Source organism: Caretta caretta, chromosome 7 (genome assembly GCF_965140235.1).
Source record: "Caretta caretta isolate rCarCar2 chromosome 7, rCarCar1.hap1, whole genome shotgun sequence".
Classification (NCBI taxonomy): domain Eukaryota; kingdom Metazoa; phylum Chordata; order Testudines; family Cheloniidae; genus Caretta; species Caretta caretta.
In genome coordinates, this window is record NC_134212.1 from 49,929,721 (window position 1) to 49,946,851 (window position 17,131).

A 17,131-nucleotide genomic window follows, 5' to 3' on the forward strand; every position below is an offset into this window, starting at 1 on the left:
GAGGCCCTGACTTTAGCACCACCAGCATAGATAGCATCTTCCTCACCCCGACAACAAGACTAGTCTATAAATGCACAGCAGTCTTTTCTGGACAAATGAGCTGCTAAAAGCAGGAAGCCATGGCCTGGAAAAAGGGGAACATGACTACAGAGGATGTATTGCAGGCTCCTGATCAACCCCAGGAAAACACAGAACCCTCCAGTGTAAGTGAAGAGTGTTCTACTTTGGATGGCTCATCATGACAGTTTTCAAAGTGGGAAAGATCAGGAAGGGGAAGAGTTAAAGGAAATTGAGAGTGCATATGATAATCACTTCTGAAAAAATAGAAAAGTCCAATGGTCTGTCTGTGGAGTTATCACAAAAGTTGGTACTAGCGGGCAGAGAGTAGGTTGTCTCTCACAGCTGACATACTTGCAGTATTGCATAACAAGTAGGGGCAGACAGAAGAGGGCACTACAGAAGTGGAACCGGAGAGGTTCCAAACAGCAGTAGTGGTACTGCTTAAAATTCCCATAGGGCTGTCTTTAGTGTTCCAGCACTGTATAGACAACTAGCAGAACAGAGCACAGCACCTGGTGAAGGACAAAGGCGATACTGGATATAAGATTATTTCAACCCTGAAACACATGGGTAATTTGTCCAATATATCAGCAGATGGCTAGCTATGGCTTTGACCTTAAACAGCTGGGTATCACACGTATGAAAAAACATTTCAAGGATATACATGAGGTGGGAGTGATATAGATACTGCAGCCTGAGTTAGCTGGAGAATTGCTCGTCAGCACTGCACAACGTTGTCAAGGCAAGCACATTCAGGGCAATGGACGCAGACAACAATCACTCCCACAGCCACCTAGAATGGAACAGCAGACACAGAAGTTTGAGAAAGGTCAAAAATACATCTGAAGAGACCCTTACTGACTTCTGCCTCTGAAAAGATGCTTCGCCCATGTGGAAGATGAGGATGTCCAGAAGTTGCTGGCTACTGTCAAATCCAGAACATCCAGGTCCAAGCAGTTTCCCCTCCCAAACGAAAAAAGGCTATGGTAGAACTTTATTGAGCAGCAAAGGATGCAACACAGCTGGCAACAGACAGCTCCAAAGGGCGGGGGGGAGGGGTGCATCAGATTTTACAGGCCCACTAATGCACAGCAGGTCAGCCTTCGCAAACTGATTTGCCAGCATGAGATACACTGCATGTGTCGTTTTGAGAAGCAGCATGCTGTCAGCAATGTATTGGAGGAAATGCATATTGTCATACAAGCGTGGCTGCTCTCCCACAGCTTTCATGGCCTCTGACAGAGGACAAAGCATGAAGCAGCAGCCCATGTCAGCTGTTTCGCATTCATATCCTGCTTCACACTCCCTCAACCAAGCAGCACCGGAGCTTCTCTGAGGGAAGTGAGCAAATGCTGATCTGGTAATTATATGGCCTCCATCACAATACTATTTGAGATCATCAATGATTAACGAATGAACAATCAACATTAATGAATTTATCCTATTACCCCTGTAATTTACATACAGAAAACTGAAGTGTAGAGAGACTATGTGACTGTGCCAAGATCACACATGAAATCTCACTGAGCCAGGAACTGAACCCTGATCTCTTAAGGCCCAGTCTAGTACCCTAACCACACAGCCACCTCCTTTCTCCTCCTCCTTTTTGCCTGCACACACTTCAGCTGGTCTTCCACTGCATGTAATGTTCTCCAAGAGATTCAGATGACGCTGACTCTCTTGCCATCAGAAGCAGGAGATGGTGACACAACCAAACTGCATGCTCCATATGTTGCATCAGCTCAATAAGCACTGTGCTGCCCTCTGAGCTATACAATGCATTGTGCTGCACAGCTTACAGACCCAGAAAGACAGTAATCTGTATTTCATTTGGTCAGACTGGCCTCTTGAAAGGACTATGTGGCATCTAGAGACCAAGGCTTAACTAGCATTAGCTGGGTCATTGGGCTGATATGCCTACTAACGAAAAGTTCTGAGGTCAAGTTATACAGCCAGTAAAATGACAACATAACTGCAGCACAGGCCAAAAACACATTGCGCAAACTCAGAGGTAACTACCACCTCAGGAACAAGAGCACATAGTGACATATGTGAACTGCAGATTTAAAAATACCCTGGTTACCTTCCTCCTGTTGAGGCAAACACCCTACCAAAAGCAAAAATTAAAAACATGGACCAAGTACATTCAAGGGGACCCCATCCTAAACTCTTGCAGCAGCATCCCACTCAGACAAAAGGGCAGTAGCAGCTGCTCATATGGGAAGACCAGGCACTGTGGAGCAGCCTGAAGGATTTTGAGTTCATTAACATTTCCCCTGCAAGATTCAAATGAAGCCATCACTTCACAAACAGCAGATGGCTACAGGATACAGTTGTAGTGGCTACTAACACAGACCCCTTATTATATTAGCAGCTCAAGAGAGATGCAGAGCAGGAACTCTTCCATGTAGCTGTCCCATTGCCTAGGCTGAACCCATTCCAGTGATTACTCCAAATAGCTTTTGGATACAGCAGGAGCTATGGACACTGGCCATTAGACCTCCCTCTACAAAGGCTATGTTGAGGATTTCATCAAAATTATTAAATCCCTGCTTCTGTCTAATTATCAAAAGACTGACCGCATAATACTAGTAGCAGCTGGGAAAAATAGCCTCAGACAAGCATAACACAGGGTGAATAGTAATATGTTCTCCCCGGCATGCCCCATGCAAGAAACTAAAACCTGCCAACTGCCTTATGAAGAAAGCACACTTTCTACCTGGGGACCATTACCAACCAGTTAAACGGATGGGAGATGCTAGATAGCACAAGCATTCCCTACATCCCCTCAGTCATCAACTAGTGCAGTGTTGCCAATGTAGTCATTTTCCATCTCCTGTAAATTCGAGCATCCCCACTAATTTCAATTCCTGGGGAAAACATTATGATATTACCCTCAATGCTTGAGGGAGTGGCCGTTGGTGTAGTAATCCTGACCCTGCTAAAACTGTGATACAGCAGCATAGAATACTGTCCTGGGGGGAGAGAGAGCAGCTCAGCTGGGGAAGCGGCTCAGAATTAACCTGAAGGGCGGCTGAGAGAGAAAACAGAGGAAGGAGAAGAATCTACATGCTGAGCTAGCAGAGAATAGAAGTAGGGAGTGAGAAGGAGGAAAGAAGGAAAATAGAAAAGTTTTCAGGTCAGGAGAAGAAGAAAAAAACAGACCTGGGCATGGAAGCAGAAACTTTTAAAGAAGGGAAGTAGAGGGAAATAAAATCTACCGATGCACAGGGAGCATCAAGGGAGAAAAATGAAAAAATTTAAATGGTGAAAATGGGAATTGATCAAGAAGTTGTGTGAGATGAAAACAGATCCTGAAAACATTAAAATGGGAATGTCACCCACAAAGGACATGAACAGAGAGAATAACTGTTTGAACATCTATTGAAGGAACACAGTCCAAAGGTGCCTAATGGACAAGTAAGGGCACACTAGGTGAAGAAACCCAACTTGTAAATAAACATGGTGCAAAGAGGTACAATCAGAGGAACACAATCTAAGGAGCACTCCAAGCCAAAAAGAAGAAAAGGACAGCAAGAGTGGAGCTGGACTTACAGCCAAGGAGAGGAAAAGTTGATTCTTCTCTGAAGTGACACAGGATATTGTTGAGTAATTGCTTTTGTTCTTGCATTTGTAATTTTGGTTGCTCTGGATTACAAATGGAAAGATTAATCTTTATTTTTTGCACACACTCTGCAAAAGGGTACATCTTCCAGAGCAGGACTGTGAGCAGAGAGCAGCCCTAAGGGTCTATTTACTGTGGACAGCAGCTGGTCCCTGCCAGTATTAAAGGGATCTTGAAATTACAGCCCTGCTGGCTACTCTCCTTCTTGCCCTGCATTATATACAATGCTGAAGAGAACCATCATTCTCCCAAAAAGAAAAGGAGTACTTGTGGCACCTTAGAGACTAACAAATTTATTTGAACATAAGCTTTCGTGAGCTACAGCTCACTTCATCGGATGCATAGCTCACGAAAGCTTATGCTCAAATAAATTTGTTAGTCTCTAAGGTGCCACAAGTACTCCTTTTCTTTTTGCGAATACAGACTAACACGGCTGCTACTCTGAAACCTATCATTCTCCCGAGTGCCTGGGCTCAACTTCCTCACACTAAAAGGGTGCTGATACCAAATGTCTCATTACCAGTAACTTTAGAGAAGTGAGTTTACACTAAGGGCTCACAGGTATTCTTGCCCTACACCTTTCTATCCCCTCCTATAACTCCTGATGTCATATGAACCTTCCGTTTGTTCTCTTTTCCCCCCTCCTTCCTCTTCTACAACTCAGTCTTCACTCTCCTCCACAATCTCCAAATGAAATTCTATAACGGTGGCTACCCTACTTTCACTGATAACTATCTTATGTTCACAAGAAGAGTGGTGTGAACATGTTAAATCAAAATCCAGTTTCTTGTTTGCAAATGCTATTTGATAGCGCCACTCTGGAAGCAGCAGGAGATGGTGAAATTACTTCCCAACACTCACGCCTCCCCTGCCCCCTCAAAAGCCCTATACTTGATTATTAAACTGCTCCGCACATGTTGCACAGCTCTGTCAGCTTTGGTAGAGTCCAGCTGACATGAAACTGATGAACAGGCACTTGTACTCAAGTTTCCAGTTATACAAGTTTCACTAAAATATGAGAGGTAGAACCAAGCACCACCAATCCATTCTTTCTGAGAGCCTTTATAAACAGAATCCCATGTATTCCACAAGTCCACAAGAACTGAATTCACCTGCTGCCACAGAACTAAGCACCAGAATCTCAGCTTTCATTTTAAAAAAGCATTTCTAGTCCTTACTGTTGCGAAGATAATTTGAAAATATGACTCAAGGGTAACTAGAGGATTATATACACTTTTTTGCTTCTGTAGACTGAGTCCATTGCACATACCAGGTTCCCCTAGTGCCATCCCTCCCCCTCCCCAGGTGTTGTGTACCCCTCATTCCTCCTCCTCCACGGCAAGGGTTTCATATGCCTCCCACATTTTCCCCTTGCCACATACCAGGCACGTGTCCTTCATGTCACCCTCACACTATACCATCTCCCCCTTCTTCCTCCACACCAGAGGTTCAGCGTGTTCTAACCAACCCCCCACATTCTCCCCATGCCAAGGTCCCCATTTCCCCCTTCTCTTCATGTCATGAGCACTGGGTGTGCCCCCATTCCCTCCTCTCTACCACCTCTTTCATTTCTTTGGTTTCTGTTTCTGAGGGAAGTCTTTAAGGATGTCCACATTTTTAGAAACTGTATTGGGAGAATCAGCACAGCTGAGATGGGTGAGTATATTATGTTGGAATGTTTTGATGAAAGCCAGCAACTAGTTCTACAGACAATTACAGAAGTGATTGAAGCAGCTGGGTCTGCTAACCAGAAGCCAGAGGCTTCATGTGTCCCACATTTTCCGCTTTCCAAATTTTTACCAAAATCAGAGTTCTGCCTACTGATGCTTAGAACAGTCCCTATGCAGTGGTGTTGTAGCCATGTTGGTCCTAGGATGTTAGAAAGACAAAGTGGGTAAGGTAATATCTTGTATTGGACCAACTTCTGTTGGGGAGAGAGACAAACTTTCGAGCTACACAGAGAACTTCTTCAGGTCTGGGAAACGTACTCTGAGTGTCACAGATAAACACAAGGTAGAACAGATAGCTTAGCATAAGTAGTTGGCACATATTCTAAGATTCCTTTCAAGGCAAAGAGGCCTGTTAACACCCATATAGTGATAGGGCAAAAAGGGTGGTTAGTGGGTTACACGTTGTTGTAATAAACCATAAACAGTCCCTGAAACTTTGGAATTGAACTGATAATGGCCTTCAAAATTTATCAGACTGAAAAATGCCATCAAATTGATTGTCAGACCTCACTTTGCTTGGCCAACCAAAGTACTGATACCCTTTTCAGAACGTACAGAGCATCAAACAACAGCTTTAAGAGATGAGAACATTCCCATTCATCTCAACCAGAGCCATGTAGACTCTGATTCCTTGGCCATGGCATATATTTATTTATTTGTTTGTCTTTTGAGATGCCACAAAATTCTGCATTTTTGCTTCAGTTTCCCATTCTGCTGTAGCCAGGTGCTCATCAATGTATTTTCTGTCTCCCTGACTGCAGTGGCCTTTGGGTCTCTAGTGTTCCCCACAGGGGAAGTTAAGTGGATTACAGTGAGGACAGCATCCATGGCTACAGGCAGCAAGAATTTGGAGAGCCAGAGCTGAAGTCCAATGGGACAACCAGAAGCTGGGCTGCCTGGAAGGATAAGCTTCTGAAGCCAGGCCCCTCCACCCTCAGCATACACAGGGACAGAGGGGAGAGGTGCTTCTGAACCAGGCAGACTGCAGGAAATTGTAGGAGCCAAGGCTTGTGGAGTGGAGCCAGGCCACCTGGAGAGCACAACAAAAAATCCTATCCTTAAAAATATCAATGAACTTTACACCAAATAGTATTGTCAACTGTGAGCCATAGCAGTGCATGTGAAGGGGATAGGGATGCAGGATATTACACAGTAATAAAAAATATTAATGTTAAGGAATTTAGGATTGTGCCTAAAAATTTAGTCCAATTGTTCCAGAGTCCTGATTTATAACTCCTTTAAAAAGAGCAGCTATCACTCCAACTACAACGAACATTCAGGAGGTTCCATCTGAACACAACAATAGGGGACTCAAATATAAAAATTATAAACACTACGTTACTTTATTCTCTTCCCTCCCCCACCTACAAAGTGCCCCCCAAACTTCCTAGTGGAGACACAGAAAAGGGATCTCTCAAAGGAAGGAGGGGAGGATAGATGACCCTTTTGAGGCCCCACGAGAGAATGACAAATGGGCCAGTGGAAAGAGGGAGTCAGTGAATGGACCAATGGCCCTTGACTTCCCCAGTGGATGGTGGGGGGGGGGGGGGGGGGGGAAGGGCAGGACTGATAGCAACCTGTCCAAGACACTGCTCCTCATGCTCACTCTCCCTCCTTTGCCATTACTGTAAGAACTTTCTCATGTGAACATGAACCATGTGATGCAATTACAAAAAAAGTGAATATTCTGAGGTGTTGTGATGCTTCTTGGGGGTACCCAGGGTAGGTGGTAGTGAGGTACCTCACAACTCTTGGTGTGAGGAAGGTTTGGGTCAGCTCCCCAACTCCAGCCGCCATGGCAACCAGCCCTGCCCTCTAGCAATCACAGGCCCGGCTGTCATTCTACAATGACACATCTGGGTTAGGAAATTGCATGAAAGGCCATGAATGTAGGGCTGGGGCAGGGGGTTGGGGAGCAGGAGGGAGTGCGGTGTGCAGGAAGGGGCTCAGGGCAAGGGGTTGGGGCGGAGGAAGTGTGGGAGGAAGCTTAGGGCAGGGGTGCAGAGAAAGGGACAGAGTGTGGGAGGGGGCTCAGGGCAGGGAGTTGAGGTTCAGGAGGGGTGCGGCAGGGGGCTCAGGGCAGGGGGTTGGGATGCGGGATCCAGCCCGGCACCACTTACCTGGAGCAGCTCTGGGGTGGCAGTGGTGCACAGCGGGGCCAAGGCAGGCTCCTTACCTGCCCTGGCCCTATGCCGCTCCCAGAAGCAGCTGGCACCATATCCCTGCGGCCCCTGGGGGAGGGTGGGGGGCAGAGGGCTCCGCACACTGCCTTCACCTGCAAGTACCTCCCCCAAAGCTCCCATTGAATCTCCTTCCTTAGAGGTTTTTAAGGTCAGGCTTGACAAAGCCCTGGCTGGGATGATTTAACTGGGAATTGGTCCTGCTTCGAGCAGGGGGTTGGACTAGATGACCTTCTGGGGTCCCTTCCAACCCTTATATTCTATGATTCTATGATTGGCCATGGTAGAGACTGACAGCTCACGGCCCCCCAGAGGGGTCCAGACCCCCAGTTTGAGAACCCCTGGACTAGATGATCATGTTGGTCTCTTCTGACCTTAAAGTCTATGAGGCAAACTGACAGCATACATTTCTCACTCAGACTTACAGACTGGCTGTAAAGCGCTGCTAGGATATTGGGTGAGGTAGATACGAGGTTATTTTATTAATGAAATCTATGCTCTATAATGCATGTTATGGTTTTATTTTACACTAGGGCTGTCGATTAATTGCAGTAAACTCACACAATTAACTCAAAAAAATTAATCGAGATCTAAGTTTCCTGTAAGCTGCGCAACAGGCTATCAAGGGCCACACAGGCAGGGAGAGGTGCCCCTCCCCCAGCCCCACTCTGCACCACCAGAGCTCCTGCAGCCAGGATAACAGCCAGGAAGAGGCACCTCTCCCCCGGCCCCACTGGAGACGCCCTCCCCAGCCCAGCTCCACCAGAGCTGCCACAGCTTTGGAGAGGCACCCTTCGCCTGGCCCAGCCGAGCCAGAGCTGCCGCAGCCAGGGAGAGACAGCCAGAAAGAGGCACCTCTCCCCCAACCCCGCTGGAGCTGCCATGGCCGGGGCGCCCCTTCCCCTCCCCCAGCCCAGACCAACTCTGCTGGAGCTGCCACAACCTGGGAGAGGAGCTCCTCCACCGGCCGAGCCAGAGCTGCTGCGGCCATTGAGAAGCACCTCTCCCCTGGCCCGGACCCAAGCTGCTGTGGCGAGAGAAGCTCTGTCCCAGCCTTGAGTCCCCTCCCGCACCCCGAACCCCTCATCCCTGGCCCCACCCCAGAGCCCGCATCCCCATCCAGAGCCCACATCCCCTGCACCCCAACCCTCTGCCCCAGTCCTGAGCCCCCTCCCACATTCCAAATCCCTCGGCCCCACACCCACCACACATCACCTCCATATTGGTGCACATTACAAAATTCATTCCCCACATGCACATAAAAAATTAGAGGGAACACTGATCACAATTTTAAAAATTAATCGCAGTTTTAATCACCCTGTTAAACACAACACCAATTTAAATTTATTCAATATTTTGGAAGTTTTTCTACATTTTCAAATATATTGATTTAAATTACAATACAGAATACAATGTGTACAGTACTCACTTTATATTATTTTATTAAAAATATTTTCACTGTAAAGATGATAAACAAAATAAACTATTTTTCAATTCACCTCATACAAGTACCATAGTGCAATCTCTTTATCGTGAAAGTGCAATTTAGAAAGGCAGACTTTTTTTGTTACATAACTGCACTCAAACACAAAACAATGTAAAACCTTAGAGCCTACAAGTCCACTCAGTCCTCCTCCTTGTTCTGCCAATCACTGAGAAACAAGTTTGTTTACATTTACAGGAGATAATGCTGCCAACTTTTTTTACAGTATCACCAGAAACTGAGAATAGGCATTTGCATGGCACTTCTATAGCCGGCACAGCAAAGTATTTACGTGCCAGATATGCTAAACGTTCATATGTTTTTGGCCACCATTCCAGAGAACATGCTTCCATGCTGATAACGCTCGTTAAAAAAAATGCATTAATTAAATTTGTGACTGAACTCTTTGTGGGAAAATTGTATGTCTCCTGCTCTATTTTACACCCGCATTCTGCCATGTATCAGTCTTGGATTATGACCCAGCATGTTGTTTGTTTTAAGAATACTTTCACTGCAGATTTGACAAAATGCAAAGAAGATACTAATGTAAGATTTCTAAAGATAGCTACAGCACTCGACCCAAGATTTAAGAATCTGAAGTGCCTTCCAAAATCTGATTGGAACAGCATGCTTTCAGAAGTCTTAAAAGAGCAACACTCCAAAGCAGAAACTACAGAACCTAAACCACCAAAAAAGAAAATCAACCTTCTGCTCGTGGCATCTGACTCAGATGATGAAAATGAACATGCGTTGGTCTGCACTGCTTTGAATCGTTATCGAGCAGAACCTGTCATCAGCATGGACACATGTCCTCTGGAATGGTGGTTGAAGCATGAAGGGACATATGAATCTTTAGCGCATCTCGCACATAAATATCTTGCAAAGTCGGCTACAAGAGTGCTATGTGAACGCCTGTTCTCACTTTCAGGTGACATTGTAAACAAGAAGCAGGCAGCATTATCTCCTGCAAATGTAAACAAACCTGATTGGCTGAACAAGAAGTAGGACCGAATGGACTTGTAGGCGCCAAAGTTTTGCATGGTTTTATTTTTGAATGCATTTATGTATTTTTTGTACATAATTCTACATTTTTAAGTTCAACTTTCACAATAAAGAGTACTTGTACTAAGTGAATTGAAAAATTCTTTTTTTTACAGTACAAATATTTATAATAAATATAAAGTGAGCACTGTACACTTTGTATTCAGTGTTGTAATTGAAATCAATATATTTAAAAATGTGGAAACATCCAAAAATATTTATATAATAGCATTTTGTTATTGTTTATTTGCACAGTTAATTGCAGTTAAACCTTCTAATTGCTTGACAGCCCTATTTTACACATAACCTTTTGAATATTTCTATTCACTATTACTCGAATCTCTATGCTTTGTTAAATAAACATACCCTTGATTTCACTATAAACCAGGGTGGATTTGATTTAATTCACTAGTGAGGAAGACTCAATTTAATCATGGATTTCTACATAAAAGTGCATTCTTGTTGGCGGTTATAACCTTAATACATATTCTTCACAACTCAGAAATAGATGTAAGTTTCATTTTTAGAAAGTATGCACTATACATTTTTAAAGTGATTTATTTTGAAAACTTTTCAGATTAGTTTTACAGCTATACCAGAAAATGAATGATTGTTTGGTTATTTCATTAACCAAAGATAACTGAAGCAGATATTTATGAAGTCATTGGGAGGTGAACTATCTCCAATTCAACATGTTAATCATTAATATTTGGAGAATTTTCTTGCCATGATGTATTAGGAGGAGAACATCACCAGACAGACATTTAAACTGTTTTATTTAACTAAAACAACAAACTTAGGTGTTCTGGATTTTTTTCTTCAACAGCAAACCTATGATATTTTAACAAAACAAGCATATGAATTTTTGAATTTAGTTAAACATTGAAGTTTTTTTAAATCAGGTTTGTTTTTGTTAAAATTCTTTTTAACTAAAATAGTTAAATGAATTTAAAAAAAAAAAAATTATATTGACTGTCAGCCAGGTCATCATGAGAAACTTAAAAGATTAGCTTCTGCAGCTAACTCAATTGTCTTCATCTTCATGTTCCTGTTTGTTCATAATCTGGAAAAGAAAAACAAGCTTTCCTGCTTTTTCAGGTCCCAAACGATTTCTCAATTTGGAATGAATTAGTCCAAAGGAAGAAAATATTCTTTCTACACTGACAGAAGAAGCTACTGCTGTTAAAAGTGAGATTATCACTTCAACAGTCTCTGAATCCAAGTGCTTAAGTGCCTTCCACCAGTTCGATAGTGTGACTTTCTTTAAAACGTAAGCAAACATATTTCTTGAATGGTTCTTATTCCCAAACTGGGTCTCTTTTACAGCCTGCTGCCATTATAGGTTTCCCCTTCTAGTGAGAGAATGGAATGGTAGATCTCAAATCAATCAAGGCTACACTCCGAAAGACCTCAAGGCTTCTGGAATATGCTGCACAAACAGTTTCACTTTTGTTTCTACTGCTTGTCCCTCCCTTCTCACATTTATCTCCAGACTTCTTCTCCTTGTCCAGATCTACTCCATCCCCAACAATCTTCTATTCACTGAACTTTTTGAAATTTTGCACCTTTAGAGAGAGGTAAGGGACTGACTCTGTGTACACAAATTTGCAGAATGACAATAGGGTTGAGGTCTGTTATTTCTCAACTCTATATATTATTTATTTATTTTAAAATATTTTTGCTGTTAACAAGCATGTTATCTCTGGAGAGACAAATCCACAGTTTGAGAACTGCAAAACTAAGCATCTCTGATGGTATCTTCTAGACTGAGCATTGAGTCCCATTGGGTAGATAAAAAGATTAACCTAAATAATCTATACAGAAGCCCCTGGAACTCCATAAAATTAGGTCCCTAACCGATGAACTATTGGAACTCATTTACAAAACTTTTCTTAAACATTACATGAATATATTGTCTCATACTATAGAATTAGAATTTATAATCCCTAGTCCATGATGAGATATCTTTAAGATATAATGTATCTTGACATTGATTTTTATCCACCCTGCTATAAACAGATCTAAGTGCTGTGAGTTAAGTGGAGCACTAATCTAAGATAAAACTGGTAAACTGGGGAGTATTGCTTCTTTGGAAGTAGTGAATCAGTAAATACTGCAAGTGTCCAGCGGACCAGGGGTTAGACACTCCAGGGAGATGCACCCATTGCTGGTGGAGTTGGGGAGATGATCCCCGGCAAGCTAAGACAAGGCTTCCTAACACTAAGTGTAGGTGGTAGCGAGGTGCCTCACAACTGTGGGTACTCCCGGGAAGGGTCACAAGTCCCCAGAATGACATTAGCCTTTTTTGTAATTACATCACTTTGTTGGCACATGTTCACTTTGTGATTCACTATAACCCCTTGATCCTTTTCTGCAGTAGTACTGTCTCCCCAATTATTACCCATTTAGTAGCTGTGCGTTTGATATTTTCTTCCTAATGCTTTGTCTACACTATGACAGGTTTCAGAGTAACAGCCGTGTTAGTCTGTATTCACAAAAAGAAAAGGAGTACTTGTGGCACCTTAAAGACTAACCAATTTATCTGAGCATGAGCTTTCGTGAGCTACAGCTCACTTCATCGGATGCATCCGATGAAGTGAGCTGTAGCTCACGAAAGCTCATGCTCAAATAAATTGGTTAGTCTCTAAGGTGCCACAAGTACTCCTTTTCTTTTTGTCTACACTAGCACTTCTATCGGCAAAACTTTTGTCAATCAAGGGTTTTACACCCGACTGACATAAAAGTTTCACTGACAGAAGCGTCAGTGTGGACAATGCTATGTCAGCAAGAGACACTCTTCCGCCGACATAGTTACCGCCACTTGTTAAGGGTGGTGTAATTATACCAGCGGGAGAGCTCTCTCCTGCTGGCACTGAGCAGCTACACAGTGGTGCAGCTGTGCTGCTGTAAGGTCTGTAATGTAGACATAGCCCAAGTGTACTACTTTGTACTTTTATGTACTGAATTTTATCTTGTTGATTTTAGACTAGTTCTCCAATTTGTCAGGGTAAAATACTTGCAACCCCTACCACCTTGGCATCATCTGCAAATTTTATAAGCATACTCTCCACTCCATTATCTGAATAATTCATGAAAATATTGAATAGTATCGAACCCAGGACAGACCCCTGCAGGACCCATTAGATACATCCTCCCAGTCTGACGGCGAACCAACGATTTCCTGCTTGCTTTTCAGATCTTGTGATAGACTTTATGCCCATGGCTACAACTGGGGAATTTTTAGAGCTCTCCCACTGCCATGCTATCAGTATTGTAACCTCTGCTCTGGAAGGACAAAAGGAGAGTCATCTAAGCAAGGGCTCCCAACATTGTTGACATGATCCACTAATGAAAAGCTAGAAACCAGCCTTCACCATCCTCCAGTATGGGGCAGAAACCATACCATCCACATATTACCCTCCATTATGGTCTCCAATTTTGAAAATTATTTTGGGCTGAATACCCCACTCTATCCCATTCACTGCCCCAATAGTGCCCAGAGATGATGCTCTTCTGATAAGAGACCAGATCATCTTTTTCCACAGCCCAGATTATGTCCACACTGACCCTTCGTCCAATTTTTCTTTTAAAGACAGCAAGCTCTCTAAGGTAGAGACTGTCTCTTCATACATGTCTGTACAGTACCTGGCAAAACGAAGCCCTGACCTTGATCAGGGCCTTGGGGTACTACCATAACAAATTATAAAAACCTTAACTACAGACATTTCTGCTCCACCAAAAAGAGTAATAGTCTGACTTGACTATACAGGCCACAGATCCCAATACAAACTCACAAGACCAGACAGAGATCCCCTTGTACTGTTGACAGAATAAAAGTTTAATGCATGTTTGTTTCATGAAACAATTAGCAATGTCCTCCCAATAGTAAGGGAGGCAGTATAAAGATTGATTTGGAATTCTGAGAGAAATTTCAGAACGAGATTTTTCATACTATAACCTACTTTCCTCACTTTCAAATGTCTGTTATACTACCGCATTCCAATAAGGTTCTAAATAAATATTATATGCAAAAAAAAACTACATTAAAAGAAAGTAGCAGTTGCAGTTAGTTACTCAAGAGCCAAAAAATGTAGAATTTTTTGGTGAACACAAGTTTAACTCTCCCCCCAGTGCATATGCATCATGTGTTAAGTTTATTCCTAGGGGCTCGGGCTACAAAGTTAGACTCACATTCTTCCCCATATTCATAGAGGATATGTCACTATTGACAATAAGTTTGTACAAAGATCCAGTGTCGAAGTATGCATTAAACTATTTATAAAATTACTGCTGTATCCAGGATTGTTCAGGAGAGAAAATACTGGACTCTTTCAGTCCCAGTCCTTTCCGCCCATCATTTGGGCATCTGAGAGTACAGTTACCTGATGGACACAGTGCAATTGTGTACATAAGTTATTAAAGCAATTGCAAATCTAAATCATGTGAACTCATGGGTACTGACAGTAGACAGTGAATTCATGGGTACAGTGCATCTACAGGCCATTGTAATGCTGTGTTAATCTGAAACTTAGGTTACATTCAAAAATCTATTTTCATACCCATAAAAACCAGAATGAAACTTAGTTTCTGCAGTGTTAACCTATTACAGAAGCTGATCAAGCAGACTGGAAGTCTGGTACCCCAGGACTATGATTGCGTGCCATTCCAAAAACAATACACAAGTTTTCATATAACCTAAAATACAAGCTTTACACCTGTATTAGCAATTATTATAAATATACATGTTAGACTGCAGAAACACCCATATTTATAGTATCATACAATAGGCATTAAATCTTATGCATGCACATTCCAATTGGCCTGGCAACAGACACTGTGAGCCAGCAGGGCCACAATTCAACCTTACTGCAAGCCCTCATCCCCACTAATACACCCTAATGTTTTCTTTACTCAACCCTGACAGTCCCATAAGGAACCTTAAAAATTATCTGTGCTGTCCCAGGTCCAACACCTCCAGGGCTATGAACCCCAGGAACTGAAACATCCCAGCTCCACAGCAATTTACCACATAGCACCCTGGCTAGGAACCCCACACAGTGGGAACCCCTTTTAGCCCACTGTAAACCCTGTAATCAGCCCACCTCAACCAAAAGCCGCTGAAATCCCCCATGGCCAGCTGCCTACCCAAAAATGGCACCTTCCTAGCCAGGACCCTGCACTACCAAACTCCCTGAAGCTGGGAACCCCTTGGCAGACCCCTCAATTCCCACCCTGTTCTGCAAACCAGGATCCTGCAGGCTGCCCTCATGACCTGAATCCCTCCCCCCCCCAACCCAAAGACTGCAGTCTCCCCAGCAAAATGTCACAGGCAGGAAACTCCTATTCACAAACTGACCCAACCCCAGCCATACTTCCTCACACACCACAACCACACCTCAAACAAGAGCACCTGCCTCTCCATGGCAAATCCCCAGCAAAGCCCCCACCCCCCACAAGCCCTCCCCAAGGTCCATGATGATTAACCTCCCGCCACCCCACTATGACCCCGTCCTCCAATGAGACCTATGGGGCAACCCCACCCCACACATAGAGACCCCCCACCCTGAGAACTTGCATAAACAACCACACATATCCCCAACTGAGAACCCACATAAGCGATGCCTCCTAGTGCCCTCTCCTGCCCCTGCCAGGAGCACTCCCACTGTTAAAGCCCCTAGCCCCCAGAGAGCCCATATGCCTGCCACCCAGCTGGAGCCCGCATGCCCCCCCCAGAGCTCCCACCCGGGAGCCCACATGTTCTACCCCCCACACCTCCAGCGCACCCTCCCCCCCCACACACACATTTCCAGTAACCACTGGACATCCGACTCCACACACACACACCCCTCCAGCGGCCCCCCCCCGCATGTCCGAACCCCCCTAAACACACAACTCCCCGCATGTCCGACCCCCCCTACTCTCACACAGCTCCAGCGCCCCCCCGCATGTCCGACCCCGCCACACACACGCACAGCTCCAGCGCCCCCCCGCATGTCCGACCCCCTCTACAGACACACGCACAGCTCCAGCGCCCTCCCGCATGTCTGACCCCCTCTACACACACACACACAACTCCAGCGTTCCCGCCGCATGTCCGACCCCCTCTACACACCCGCATGTCCGATCCCCCCCCCCGCATGTTCGGACCCCCCCTACACACACACAGCTCCAGCGTCCCCGCCGCATGTCCGACCCCCTCTACACACCCGCATGTCCGATCCCCCCCCCCGCATGTTCGGACCCCCCCTACACACACACAGCTCCAGCGTCCCCGCCGCATGTCCGACCCCCTCTACACACCCGCATGTCCGATCCCCCCCCCCCCCCGCATGTTCGGACCCCCCCCCACACACACAGCTCCAGCGCCCCCCCCGCGCAAGTTCGACCCACCCCAGCGCCGGGAGTCCACATGCCCCGACCGCCCCAGCGCCCATCCGCCGTGAACCCAGCCCGCCCCCGGGAGCCCCCCAGCGCCCCGCCCGCGCTCCGCGTGCCCCGCCGCCAGGCGAGCGCGGCCTGGCCTGCGCGGGAAGCCGGAGCGGAATGGTGCCGTTCGCCGCCGCCGCCTGCCCGGGGGGCGGGGTAGTTGGAGGCTCTCGCGGCTCCCGCTGTCGCCAACACCCCAGCAAACCGGGCGCCCCCTCACCTCAGACACCAACGGAACCGCCGCCCCAGGCCCGCAGCAGCGCCGAGAGGAAACCGGAACTTCCGGGGCAGCGCCCCCTGGCTGCACCATGGGACACAGAGTCCGGGCGCGCCGCCGCACTACCACTCCCAGCATGCACTGCACAGCCGCCCGCCGCGGCCGCGATGCGAGAGGCGGGTGGCGGACTACAGTTCCCAGGTGCCTTGCAGCTCATGCACGGACTCCGGCTTCTCCCATGGGGAGTCACCCTGCAACTTAGCGTAGAGCATGGGGCCAGGCGGGGCAGGCACCGAGCCGGGCAGCGCTTCCCTTTGCAGCCGGGCAGTTCAGATTAGCCCGCATCACGCACAGCATTCACGCAGGCCT

The 17,131-nt window shown here is 45.7% G+C and overlaps 1 protein-coding gene across 2 annotated transcripts in view; it reads right to left on the reverse strand.

Annotated features, from left to right (window-relative positions):
* RBM6 (RNA binding motif protein 6) overlaps positions 1–16,853 on the reverse strand; it is a 146,542-nt gene extending 129,689 nt beyond the window's left edge. For both annotated transcript variants that reach the window (XM_075130641.1, XM_048856495.2), the window contains exon 1: positions 16,766–16,853. The gene's annotated coding sequence lies outside the window, so the exon portion shown is untranslated. The remainder of the gene's footprint in view (positions 1–16,765) is intronic.
* Between the last annotated feature and the right edge of the window lie 278 nt (positions 16,854–17,131).